Here is a 13,802-nt window from a genome sequence, read left to right as displayed (position 1 = left end):
CATACCAGTTCCTAAGGCAAGAGAAGCTTCTCTCTCTGTGTTAATAAAATCTGTTCTATTGGCGATTTATATGAGATGAAAAACAGAAGTAATCTTATTGGGGGAAATACACACATTCTTCCCACGGTGAGTTTCTTTGGGCAACCCTGGTAAAGGCCGAAGATGGGGTGTTATTCCCCTAGCAGCACATTCCATGAACCTTGTATGTGCATCTGTCTTGATACAGATAAATGTGTAGATTCTAATATACAGTGTTAGCTGGTTAATTGATTGCATCACTGTGTTAAGCTTTTCATTTAAAAAGGTAAACACTTTTTAAAAATTGCAGTTATTGATAAGAAGCTGGAAATAAACAGATTGAGGAACCACAGGTTGAGAACCAAAACATAGAATATTTACATTACAATTCATAACAGTAGCAAAATTACAGTTATGAAGTAGCAATGAAAATAATTTCATGGTTGGGGGTCATCACAACACGAGGAACTATATTAAAGGGTCGCGGCATTAGAAAGGTTGAGAACCACTGGTCTGATTGCTGGCCAGGTTGCTCTCTGCCATTTGGAGAGAGAAATGTAACCAAAACATTCTTCTTGCTGGCCTCCCTGGGCAGTAAAAGATGAGATCTGAGTGGTGATGCATTTCCAGGCCCCTCGCTGTCACCCGCTAAGCCCAGGCCTGGCCACAGGGACCTTGGCCACTTCCTGCCAAGGACAAAAGGGGCGACAGCTGTGTGTACAGAACATGCCGGTGGGAGGGCAGCGCCTCCGTGCTTTTCATCCCGGCCTCTGGCTTATGTAAGCACCGCCAGTCCCTCAGAATCCCTCCGCGCCGGCTTTGTCTTGTGCCGCCCGGTGTTTGCCAGGCCCATCCTTGCTTTTTATACGTGTGCACGGATATTATTGGAATGTAGCAAAGGAGCACTGTGGGGCTTCGTTACATAATCACATGGCAAGCAGGAGCCACGTCATTTCAGAGTGCAATCCAGTTCACGCCAGGGTCCCGGGCCTGAAGGCACAGACGCAGGCACAGAGCTGCCTGAGGGGGCGGCTGAGTCCACAATGATGGGAGTCACTGGGAGGTGGGGAGAGGGTATAGCCTTGGTTGTCGCCCTTCACCGATTCTTGCTTCCACCTCCTGCATTGTGGGCAGAGAGGAGGCGACACGGCATAGGAGGCAGCTGTGCCAGTGGCTTTCAACCCCGCTGTCCTCAAGGTCAGTGGTCCCCACAGTGGGTGCCCACTTTGGCCACAGGGTGCAGTGGTCAGACGAAGACTTACCAGAAAACCCCAGTTCACGAGATTCGTCTCTCTCTCTCTCTCTCAATCTATCTCCCTCCCTCTCTCTCTTTCTCTCTCTCTCTCTCTCTCTCTCTCTCTCTCTCTCTCTCTCTCTCTCAATGCTGATGTTACGTGAAGTAAAGCCTATCCCCCAGTTTAGATGGCAGGTGGGAAGCTCACCCAAAATAACGAAGATGCTCCAGGCAGGGTGCCCCAGGGCTGCCTAGGCCACGGGACTTGGGTGCTGAGTCCCGGGCTGCCTGGGATAGGCTGGTCACCCTCCCGTTAGGACCCACCAGCTCACCTGCTCCCTCAGCTCCACTTGGGATTTTGCAAAGACAACCGGAAACGTTTAAGTCAGGCCAGAGTGGCGAAAAGCAAGACTTCCTCAGCGCCTCCGTGGCGTCTGTTTTTGCGTCTCCGGGGAGTTTGTCTCCCGCAGACCTGAAACGGCCCCGGGTGCCCGACTCCCCTGGGGGATACGTATGACTGTGCCGTGGCTTTGTGACACTTGGCTGGGTCCCAGTGGGGCCGGCGAAGGGCAGCCTCTTCTGTGGACTTAACTGCGAGCCCCAGGGAGCACCTTGATGGAAACGTGGAGGGATAATGAGAAAGAGCTCGGACCTCGGGGCGCCTCGGCTCAGCGTCGCCGCCCATTCATCTTCCCTGTCACGGAGCAGCCGTGAGGGCACGGCTTGCGTTCCCGCTCACAAAGGTGTGTGCCGTGGGATGCCTCAGTGCACCTGTGAGAATCGGGTCACGGCCCCCCGCGAGCCAAGGTCTCCCCAGCGCCCTGGTCAGGAGAGCTGTCCCGGGCCTCTTCCCGAGGAGGCGTGGCAGGGGGACGGCCCCCTCCTGGTGCACCCGCCCGGCGAGTTCTTTTCCACTCGGTGTTGCCCGAATCAGAAACAGCTGTGACCCTGTCCTTTCTCCCTGACTTTCCTTCTTGCAAGACCCTTCATTTCCATTCTGGCTACAGGATGCCTTAGACTAGGGGTGTCGAACTCAATCAGAGAAGGGGCCAAAATCTAAAATCCATCCTAAATCGCGGGCCGAATGGTTTACTGAACAGTCATAAACTGACAATGTCATAAACTGACAGCGGAGTGCAGTGATGACAGCGCGGTGCGGGCCACATTGCAAGGCCTGGCGGGCTGGATTTGGCCCGCGGGCCTTGTGTTTGACACATGTGCCTTAGACCCTGCATGTTGTTGATGTTTGGGGTTCTTTTCACATCAATGGAGTCCAGTTCGAACTCTGCATTGCCACCAGAGTGCTGATGTCAGGAGGTTTCATATCAAACAGAGAATCCACTTCATTGGTGATGCAAAACTAACAAAAACAATCCTTTCCTAAGTCAGTATTCTGAAAATAAACGACTCTAGGAGAAAAGGCAGAGATGCCTGTGCTTCGAGAACAACTCTTGTTTGTACACGGCTGGTCATCGACATTCACAGTACTCGCTCCTCACGTAAAACAAGGACGTTTTACTATAGGACCCAGCATTCACAAGCACCTGTGCCTGGTGCTTTGGCTGGCTTCACACCTGCTCAGGTGACCCTCGAGCTTCTGGAGGCGCTGGGCATTGAGCTGCCCTCGGAGAAAGTCTTGGTTGTTCTCCCCAGAACCTTGCAGGAGTCAGGCTAGCTGGAGCCTCGCCAGTAAGATGGACACGTTCACAGCGCCCATCTCCAGATGAGGAACTCTGAGTGGTGGAGTGACTGAGGACCCTGAGAAGACAGGGCGCCCTCCCACCCCCCTTTTTCCTGGGAATGATTTCAGACGTGTCCCGTCTCTGGCATGCGCCTGCAGTCTGCATGAGTCATCCTGATGGAGGATGATTTGATCTTGTTTCCCTTTATAAGCCACGGGGGTGGGAGCTGGGCTTGCTCTGTGTGTTCCTTTCCGGTCTGGCTTCTGGCATTTGCAGCCGCTGGCCAGGTGGGCCTCACGCCCTCCTCCAGGAGAGGGTCTGCCGACTCCCAGACACTGTCCCAAGGACTGGAGGGCCAGTCCTTGCCCCTGCTCCCCACTCTGCCCAGGGCTAGTGTGTGGTTGGCACACACGTCAGGACCCGTGGGTCACGTGGATCCAGTCACGTGGCGCCTGCAGCACCTTAGAAGCTCACTGTGGGTAGTCCAGGCTCTTATTTAAAAACTCCAGTAAGATGGGGACCGAGAAAACTAGGCCTCCCTAAGGATAGGTTAGCTTCCATCTGCCTGGGGAGAGCATACAGGGCCTCCAGAGCACATTCCCTCCTGAAAATGCCTCCTGCTGCCTGGATCCCCGGGTGACTCCTTCGGGGTGAGGAGCAGGGGCCCTGGTCGGGCACCTGCAGTTGTGGTTTCCGCTGCCCCCTCCCGCACCCTGGTGGCCTGGAGGAGGCTGTGAGCAGTGCGGTTGCTGGGCTGGCTTCCCTTCTCCCACGGAAGCCCCACCTTCCGTCCTCCCAGGGAGATCTGAAGTCGCCCTTACCGAGGTGGTTTCCCGAACCCTGTCTCTCCCAAACTCTCAGACTTGCTGTCCTATAACCCGCCCATCTCCTGTTTTGAATACTGTTCACTGCATAGGGTAGTGGTCCTTCCTCTGATTCTCTTACTCCACCATGTAATTCTTATTATAGGAGGAGAAGGCCTCCAAGGGGGAAAGGAGCTTAAGGTTGTTGCTGGGGCGGGGGGGGGGGGGGTGTTAATTGTGGTAAAATACATATAGCATACATTTGTTTTACAATTGACCATCTAGAGCAATTTTTAATTTTTTTTTTAACTTATTCTTTTAGAGAGAGAGTTGAAAAGACAGAGAGAGAGAAACATCAGTGTGAGAGAGACACATCGATTGGTCGCCTCCCTTACGGGATCAAGCCTGCAACTCTGCAACTGAGGTATGTGCCCTTGACCAGAATCGAACCCAGGACCATTCAGTCCATGGACCAACGCTCCATCCACTGAGCCAAACCAGCGAGGGCTAGCCCATTTTTAAGTGTACACTTCAGGAGTGTTAAGTATATTCACATTATCAGCCATTCTCCAGAACTTACAAAATATATATATATATATATATATATATATATATATATATATATATATATATATATATATATATATATATATATTTTTTTTTTTTTTTTTTTTTTTAATATACCTTACTGATTTTTTTACAGAGAGGAATGGAGAGGGATAGAGAACTAGAAACATCAATGAGAGGGAAACATCGATCAGCTGCCTCCTGCACACTCCCTACTGGGGATGTGCCTGCAATCAAGGTACATGCTCTTGACCGGAATCGAACCAGGGACCTTTCAGTTGCAGGCCGACGCTCTATCTACTGAGCTAAACCAGTTTCGGCTCTATTCACATTATTGATCAGCCATTCTCTAGAACTTTTTTTTTTTTTTAATATATTTTTATTGGTTTCAGAGAGGAAGGGAGAGGGAGAGGGAGATAGAAACATCAGTGATGAGAGAGAATCATTGATTGCTGCCTCCTGTATGCCCCACACTGGGGGATCAATTCTACAACCTGGGCACATGACCTCCTGGTTCATAGGTCAACACTCACCGGCCCGGTGGCTTTCCTTCCCTTCTCAGGCTGAAGGATATCTCCTGGTATTGACCACATTTCATCTCTGGGTGCACGGGCGGCTGCCTCCTCCCCTGCACCGTAGTGTACGCTGCTGCTGTGAGTGTGGGTGTGCAGATAGCTCCTTGGAGCTCAGGTTTTCATGTGAAAATGAGAACACGGGAGAGCAGTAGAGGACGGCTGAAGCTCAAAGGCGTCCGCCTTAGCAGGGCCCCGACCGAGAGGCACTACTGGGAGATGTGCCGCGTCTGGTCATGGAGTTGAATCACCTGAATGGTGATAAGAGCTCATGGGAATGAAAACACTTGCTCCGTGGCCGTTCCTGTTTGCCAAGTGCCGGGGTGGGGCGGCGCTGTCCGGGCCTGAGCTTTGGGTGACCAGGGAAATCACTTTGGCGCTGATCCAACTGGGTTCAGAGAGAGTGATAAATTGCTTCTCTCGAACACCAATGCCTGCAGTCCCACGGAACGATGCTTCCGTGGTGGTGTAAATGTCTTCAGGGGCCATCTACAAGTTTCGTTAGGAAAGTTCCTATTGAAAAGCTGATGCCTATTATTGCACATACACCAAAAGGTCAGGTTCTCTATCAAAATCTTACTTCTGCTCAAGGAGTTCCTCAAGGAGACTTTAGATAGCCCTCGGGGTTTGGGAAGTATTTAGGATTTACAGATAAATGCTTGTGTGTTGTCTTGATAACACAGAGTGAATAGAGGTAGGTGAGACCAGACAAAATAAAGTCTTGGGCTGAAACCGGTTTGGCTCAGTGGTAGAGCGTCAGTCTGAGGACTGAAAGGTACCAGGTTCGATTCCGGTCAAGGGCATGTACATTGGTTGCGGGCACATCCCCAGTGGGGGGTGTTCAAGAGGCAGCTGATGGATGTTTCTAGCTCTCTATCCCTCTCTCCTCCTCTCTGTAAAAAATCAATAAAATATATTTTTAAAAATAAATAAATAAAAAATAAAGTCTTCGCATCTCTCTATAAATTAAACAACCACATAGCTCAGATTTGACCTACCCTATCTTTACTGCATTGCAAAGTTCATCTCTCTTCGCACTTCTCTGGATTTAAAGGAAATGAAGTACCCATGTGTATGTATGCGTCCGTAAGTGCACAGAGTTAGCCGTGTAGCTTGTGAATTTGAGTCTTGAAGCATCTAGTAGAGTCCATGGGACGTTGTCTTAGCAACATGGTAATTCTTCCTTTGTGCCCCGTCTGTGTCATTTTGTTTTCCGATTTTTGGGCCTTCTGAGTGTTACCAATTGCGGCTGAAAATTCTTGCAAAAGGTAAGTTAATCAAAACCATCCATTTTCCCCACTGACAGGGAGTCACTACCAAGAACTCAGTGGGAGAGACTGGACATGGGGGGTCGTGAGGGAGTGTTCTTACACTTCTGCTAAGAAATTGAATTCTCATAATTGTATTTTATAAATATTTTCCTCTCTGGCTAGTCACCCGATTGCCCGCTTGTTGCTAAGGCCTTGCAAGGAAGGGCAAGTGGAGGGGCCCTCTGCTCAGGTGTGCCCGTGGCCCCAAATGGAAACCAATCAAGGTGCGATTTATGTTCATTAAGTGCTTGTCAAAACTGAAAAATTTTCTAATCAACAGCAATCTAGCCTCGGCCCCCTCGATGGCAGGGAGAGCCGCCTCCTCGAGCGGCTATTTGCCTGTTACAACTCTAGGCTAAAATCCGCTGATGATTACATTAGGCTAAGCTGCGAAGTAAATGAACCGTGTCTTATTTAGGTGCCGGGAGCTGCAGTGTAGTCCTGCCCCGCAGGGCACTTGATAGCGCTTTATGGCTTTAAAATTAGTGTTGCTTCCCATTTGCTGCAGGGTGCTGCCTGTTATGCCTTTGAACTCAATAAGCAAAGGGAAGGCGCCTTTTGTTTTCCCCCTTCGTTTTCCTCCCTTGCTTCTCAGCAATTTTGTTTTGCATCTTTTCCAGACGGCATTTTGCAATAAAAATGTCTGACTACCATATACATGCCTCCCCCACAAAAAAAGAGCAGGGGGGGAGAGAGGGAGAAAAAGTGGAAAATGTCACGCGTTTGCAGACCATTTTCCCCTCATCTACGGAGTGAAAAACAGCTCTGCATGGCATCCCTGATGGCTCATCATGTCAGAATCTGTTCCCAGAGTGGGAGCAGCACCTTCTCCTCAGGAATGCCCACGTAAGGTCCGAGGGCAGCCGCTGCAGGATTCCCATTGGACAAGAGTAGTCAGAGCTAAGGTTTGTAGAAAGAGCTCAGCATTATTGCAAGCACTTCCTGTTATCTCATTAACCGTCACAGCAGCCCCACAAGGCAAGGTCTGTTATGATCCCTTATTTTTAAAGATGTGGAAATGGGGACCGAGAGTGATGCATTGACGTCCGTCCCCCGCACGCGTGGCTCTGAAAGGTCTGGGCTTGGACCCCTGACACGGTCATTCTGAAGCCCAGCCCCTGCCAGGAGGAAGCTGACCGTGTTTCTATAGACTTGCTTAGTTGAGGAAACCAGAACATTCTATCATTGAGTGAATGACCCTGATTATATTATTGTAAACCTCCTTGGTGAGCAGTAGTGTTAGGGAAATAGAATCCTGCCTGTAAAAGCAAAACATGAAGAAATGGGGGATAAACAATAAGACTTCTAAATAGGCTGCTGAAGGTGTAAAGACTAGAAGAAGTATTTAAGTTTTGTGGTGGGCAAGAACTGAAGTCGGCATTTTTCTGTCCTGCATTGGGCTCCATGGCAGAAGAACAGGCCTAGTTCTTCTACACAGATGTGTATTTCTTCTCTTAAAACATCTGTCTTTAAGTGTTGCATACTCCAGCAAATTCATCCCAAGGAATTTCAAGGTTTTTGTTTTGTTTTGTTTGTTTTTTAAATATTTTTTAATTATTATTTTAGAGAGGAAGCAAGAGGGAGAGAGACATAGAAACATCAATAATGAGAGAGAATCATTGATTAGCTGCCTCCTGCACACCCCCTACTGGGAATCAAGCAGGGCAGGAATCTCAAGTTTTAAAGAGCTTCAGACAGACCTAGTGTCAGTATGGTGACAATTCCCGTATAACTCAACATTTCCAACATCCACCTGTTTAAAGCCATCTGTGATTATTTAAAGTGACCTGGCTCCTTGACGTTCGTTGAGGTGAAGTTCTGCTCCTGCCTGCCTTTGTAAGAGGCCCAGTGGCTGAGAAGACAGGAAGCCGTGTTGGTACCCCACACATTCGTTTTGTGCAGCCTCAGTTCCAACACGTGCGCCACAGCTGGTTATATTCACTGTAACCTACAGTGAGGACAAGCATTCTTGCAGGGGAAAGACAGGACACTAGGTTAATCCTGATGTATAGTTAAGCAAAAGAGGCCGGCATGGCTCAGTGGTTGAGAGTCAACCCTATGAACCAGGAGGTCACTGGTTTGATTTGATTCCCTGTCAGGGCACATGCCCAGGTTTCGGGCTTGATCCCTAGTGTGGGTCATGCAGGAGGCAGCCGATCAATGTTTTTCTCTCATCATTGATGCTTCTCTCTCTCTCTCTCTCTCTCTCTCTCTCTCTCTCTCTCTCTCCCTCTCCCTCTCCCTCTCCCTCTCCCTCTCCCTCTCTGAAATCAATATATGTATGTGTGTGTGTATATGTATACACACACACACACACACACACACACACATATATACATTTAAGGGAAGCAAAAGAGATTCATAATGCAGTTGGGAATTTTCTGCTGTTTTGATTTACATGATAATAACCTCTTCCCCCACCCCCCACCCTGGCTACTGTTGCACTTCAGCCATGTTGTAGGAAGCACACGGGCTGGAGGACTTGCCTTGGCTGTGGGGTCGGAGCTATAGGTCCGTAAAGCCTGCCCACTGACCCTCACGAGGCTGTGCCAGCCATCTCTCACCATGACGCTCACCAGGCCCAATACATATTACATGAAGAATCAGATCTCTGCCCCATGGGAACTGGGTTTGCCAGGCACCTCCTTCCTGTGGTGGCCACAGTTCACACTGACTTCTGTTAACAAGCTCTATCCTTACAGAGCCCCCTCAAAAATGAAGCCCTGGAATTCCGTCAGCCGTCTTGTGAAACGCCGTGGTTTCTCCTCTAGAGGGCGCTTCACTCGGGCGCTGCCTCCTGCGGCACCACTGGAGAGCAGGAGGAATGGGCACCTTTGAGATGCCTGACCTGAAAGATCTGTCAGAGTTAACAATATTTTCCTAGTGATTTCAGGACATCGCTTTCCTCTGTGCTGTGGCTGTGTACGAGGCCAGTGTTCGTTATTCACAAATGCTGGGCTTGGGCATTCCTGGGGTCTCCTTGAATGGATGGTAGGTAATAGGTACATCTTTATAGATTAGTTTCCTTTGAAAAACAGTATTAAATGGAGTTTGGGAATAGCAGTACATCTAACAATGTTGTCTCTTGCATACCTTTTTTTTTTTTTTTACCCCAGAAGTAAGGGTTTTTAAAAATAGAACTTGTACAAACTACTGCTTATCTTTGGGTGTTCATGAAGTGTAGTGAAAATGGGGAGTAAGGAGTCACTCCTTCCCTCCAGAAGACACAGGTCTGAAGACCACTCCTGATTTCTCCACAGAGGCCCAGGTCTGTGCACAGTCGCACGCTCAGAGCCCTGGCTATTCCATGACCATCAGGCCACACTGCTAGTTCTCTTAAACACTGAAGCACTTAAAAGAGCTTTTGTTTCTGTGCATTCATTATGTGTCAATATTTATCATGTTAAAAATTAAAACAGATGCCCTGACCAGTTTGGCTCAGTGAATGGAGCATCGGCCTGCGGATTCAGGGGTCCCAGGTTCAATTCCAGTCAAAGGCATGTGCCTTGGTTTTGGGCACATCCCCAAAACCAAGGGAGTGTATAGGATGCAGCTGATTGGTGTCTCTCTCTCATCGATGTTTCTAGCTCTCTATCTTTCTCTCTTCCTCTCTGTGAAGGATCAATAAAATATATTTTTTAAAAATTAAAACAGACAATTTTGAAACAATTACATAATTTAAAATAGGAATAATAAACCATCGATTAAATAATGTTATTCCATAAATAAGATGTTTTGTGAATAATATACTTTCCAAAAGAAAATCGTGAGAAGAGAGAGTACTGTCAAGTGCATTTTTCCGTAGCGCTGTGCTGTCCGGTTGTCATGTCTGCTGGCGCCTCCTTCAATCCGTTAAGATACATTGTTTTGGTGAAAGCGTCTGAAACGCTCTCCTGGTTCAGTTATTTTGTTGGAAACAGGAGGAGTTTTTGCTAGCCGTTTCAGGCCACTGTGCATGTCCTTGGAGTCTGTTCAAGCTCAGAGTGCAGTGCGATACTGTGTCACTAAGTGTTCATTCTCTGCCACGTTGGGACCCTGGCACTGTCTTGCACTTTGAATCCTCCTTCTTCCATGCGTCGGTCACTCAGAGGTGTGTGTGACAGGAATGCAGATTTCCACAGGGTGACACTCGCCTTCTGTCATGTCCAGAAATCACATTTGTATCACCACCACCCTTGTTGATAAAACCTGTCTTCCTGTGGAAGGTGTCAAGCTCCTGGTGAGACATACAGACATATGAAAATCTTCATTGTCATGGGAATGCTCAGATTTTATCATTGGTCATACTGTTTTCAAGAAAGTACCTGCCAGATACTCACCACTGAGTAACTGTAGTTAAAGTCTGACCTGGTCCTTCGTCCAAGTAAGAACGTTGCCCCAGCAAAAAGTGGGCTCTTTCAGCCCACAGCTCACACAGCCAGAGAGGTGCTTCTCTGCCAGGTAACCCTTGGCCTTCGGACGCTTTCCAGGAAGTTAAAAACTAAAAAGGCATATACTCAAGGCTTGAAATTTTTTAAAAATCAACTTGGGAGTGCCTTTATATAAATTGATTGGAGAGAGCAATAGAGAGAAAGGGAAGTACGGAGAGAGAAAAAGAGAGAGAAGATTTGTAGTTCCACATATTTATACATTCATTGGTTGATCCTTGTGTGTGCCCTGACCAGGGATTGAACTCGAAAACTTGGCATATTGGGATGATGCTCTAACCAGCTGAGCTACCCAGCCAGGGACCTGGGGAGTTCTTGAGAACATTTTGAAGTGAGACTGTTCTTGTTTGTGTGTACTTAAAGAGGGTGGCCATGAATACAGCAATGAGCAAAGGAGCACAGTTTGGTCCCACTTGTGCTCAGGAGCCCGCAGGGTTAGCCACTATCACTTGTGCAAAGTCAAAGCAACTTTGAGCACAGTGAAAAAGGCAGACAGTGTCTTAGAATTTTTTAAAAAATAGTGTTTAATTTATAACCCACCCTCCACAGGACCACAATTTGAGCACTGCTAAGGTAAATATTGCAAGGAGGAAAAAAATCAATGAGATTAACCATGGTAAAAAGACCAAAGCAAATGTCATTGTGTCCTAAGTTATCTAACTTAGACGAGGTAATTGCATATGAATGGAAAATATTAAATTTCTCACATTTGTTATCTGGAAAACCTAACTGGAACTAAGGTGTCCATTATTTTTCCTACCACTTAATTATGAAAAATGGAGTGTTGTTGATTGCACCACCTGTACCTAAGAGAGTAGCCCTTCGGTGCATGTCTGCCTTTGAGATGCCCGTCCAGCCGTCTGTGCTCTGGAGTTCGGCTTTAATTCCTTGTTAACTGCCTTCGGTGCCCCTGTGACCACATCGGGCAAACCATCTTTCACCAGACAGCCACCGGTAACGTCCAGACGGGAGGCAGTGCGAATCGATGGAGTAAGAGTATTTTTAGGGACTGTTGATGGATTGCTGTATTCTGCGCTTAACTTGAAGTGCCAGATGCCCCAGAGCTGACTAAGATGAACTCGCCATTTACTGAGCACTGTATAGACTGGAGACATGCGCGTCTCCCCCGTGGTGGTTTTGGGGAGAACGCCGGGGTTTTTTTAAGCAGCCTTCTGCTGTACTTACGTGTGGACGGACTCTGGGCCATTCCCTAGCCGGGGCACAGTGTTATACAGTTGACGATCTCCCAGTCCTGGTGATGGGTAACTGTGAGATTTTAGGACAGCCTTGGACAGCGGCCTGTCCGTCAGTTCTCAGTGTAGGGGGACCTGGTACACCCAGGCACTGATGACCGACCCTTCTAGTGGCAGCCCCACAGAGGTGGCAGCAAGCTGGAAGCTGTGACTCCGGGCTCCTTCTCACTTGCTAGCAGGTTTCTCTCACTGCAGCTCATTTGCATCTGGGACATCAATTAGCATGTTTGTTGAGGCTAATTGAATGAAACTCAATCATAGCTCTTAATTGCTTGACTATGTGAAAAGAAATCACATTAATGCAGCTAATTAAGTGTACGGCAATAGATGCAACATAATTAGGAGCGAAATGCGAAAAACAAGGGATGGCGAAGGTGCGGAGCCCGGGTACGGGGGGGGGGGGGGGGGGGGGGGGGGGACCCGGGATGGCGGCGGAGCCATCCGCGCGTCTGGACCGGTCCCTCTGCTCCAGCGCCTGCTCGGAAAAAAATAATCCACATGATGAGCATGGACAACTTGAGAAGAAAAATGCAAATAGGTTTGCAATTACTACTTTTTCAAGCTGTTGAGGGGCAGGAGATGGCACCTCTGGGGGGCCTGGCTCTTGAGTGGGCCCCGGGGACTTGTTAAGTGCTGTTTAAAAGTACTTGGCTTTGAATTACCCTCATGCCTTGTTAAAGGGTTTTTCCCCCTTTTATCTTCGATCAGCATTTTCTACAAGGAACATGGAGAAGGAACACGCATTTGCATATCAAAATCGAGCTTGCTGTCTTGTCTTTACCCAGGGAGTCCCTGCCTCAGACCCATCCAGCTGCACAGCCCACTTCACTTCAGAGGGTGGGGGACAGGGTTTCGTGGTTGTGGCTTTAATTCCTCCGGTACCAGGCCCAGGAGAGATGAAAAAGATGAGTTTGTTCTTTCAGAAACAGGAAGCTCAGTGTTGTTCCTCGTGGGAGAAGCTGGAAGCCATGTTCTCGCGGGTCCCTCCCACCACCTGTTTCCGGAGCTCCGCCTGGAGGGGCCTTCGTGGCGTAGGACATGCCTTTAGTACAGTTTTTAAAAACGGTGGCGACTTGAAATATAAAAATGGCCAAAGTTATATTCTGATTCCGCCGTGTCCCCCCCGCCCCCCCATCCAGCTAGTTCTTGTGAAGTTTCAGCGCCTAAATAACTCAGACAAGAGAACAGATCCCTGGCCCATGCTGGGCCCGAGACAGATGTGTTCCCCGGCGCGTTCAAACCCAAGGAGCAGGCTCTGGGTAGATTTCTATAATAATTCTGCATAAAATGTCCTGGTTATTGTATGTTGAAACGTGCCCATTAAAAGAGCCCTGCTGAGGCTTAGTCACTCTCTGATTAGCCTCATTTTAGAGCCCATAAGCAATAAATGCTCAATTACACTCCTGTTATTGTATTTTAATTTGTTAAGAATTGGCATTAAAGAAGAAAGTTATAGCAAGTTGATATTTTTAAAGGAGTAACTATGCAAGGAGGAATTCATTATTTACAAGCCTTAATGTTGGTTTTGAAACTTGGCCTTGCCTATTTTCGGCAGGTATTAATAGAAGTAAGTGAAATAGGCTTAAGAATCACCTTTTGAATGACCTTGACTTGTAGCCCTTCACTAACCAGAGGTCACTTTCTTTGAGGTGCTTTTGGTTCCCATCCTCAACACAGGGAGCTCGGTCACGAGTCTGCCTACGTTTCCTCCAGTCCGCCTGTCCTGCAGTCCGATTTAATGATGATAGCTTTCTTACATCTTTGGTCCACATCCTTTCAAAACCACAGCTTCTTTCATGGTCCGTTATATCTGGGGAAGTTTTCCAAGCATCTTGATCTCCGTGTGAAGTTTTCAGTCTGTTCCCAGCTGGACACAGCCTCCCCCTTCCCCAAACCCATAACTATCCTCCAAGGTGGCCGTGGCCGACTGCCCCTC

General features: G+C 48.2%; 1 protein-coding gene across 9 annotated transcripts in view; it reads left to right on the top strand.

Moving 5' to 3' along the window:
• The window catches only part of AGAP1 (ArfGAP with GTPase domain, ankyrin repeat and PH domain 1), a 392,780-nt gene that overhangs the window by 255,309 nt on the left and 123,669 nt on the right, over nt 1-13,802 (top strand). The gene's annotated exons all lie outside the window — the stretch shown is intronic.

This window comes from Pipistrellus hanaki (assembly GCF_964339955.1).
Source record: "Pipistrellus hanaki genome assembly, chromosome: 8".
In the NCBI taxonomy this organism is placed as follows: Eukaryota; Metazoa; Chordata; class Mammalia; order Chiroptera; family Vespertilionidae; genus Pipistrellus; species Pipistrellus hanaki.
Note: the sequence above shows the minus strand (reverse complement) of the source record. Positions and strands in the feature narration are given on the sequence as shown.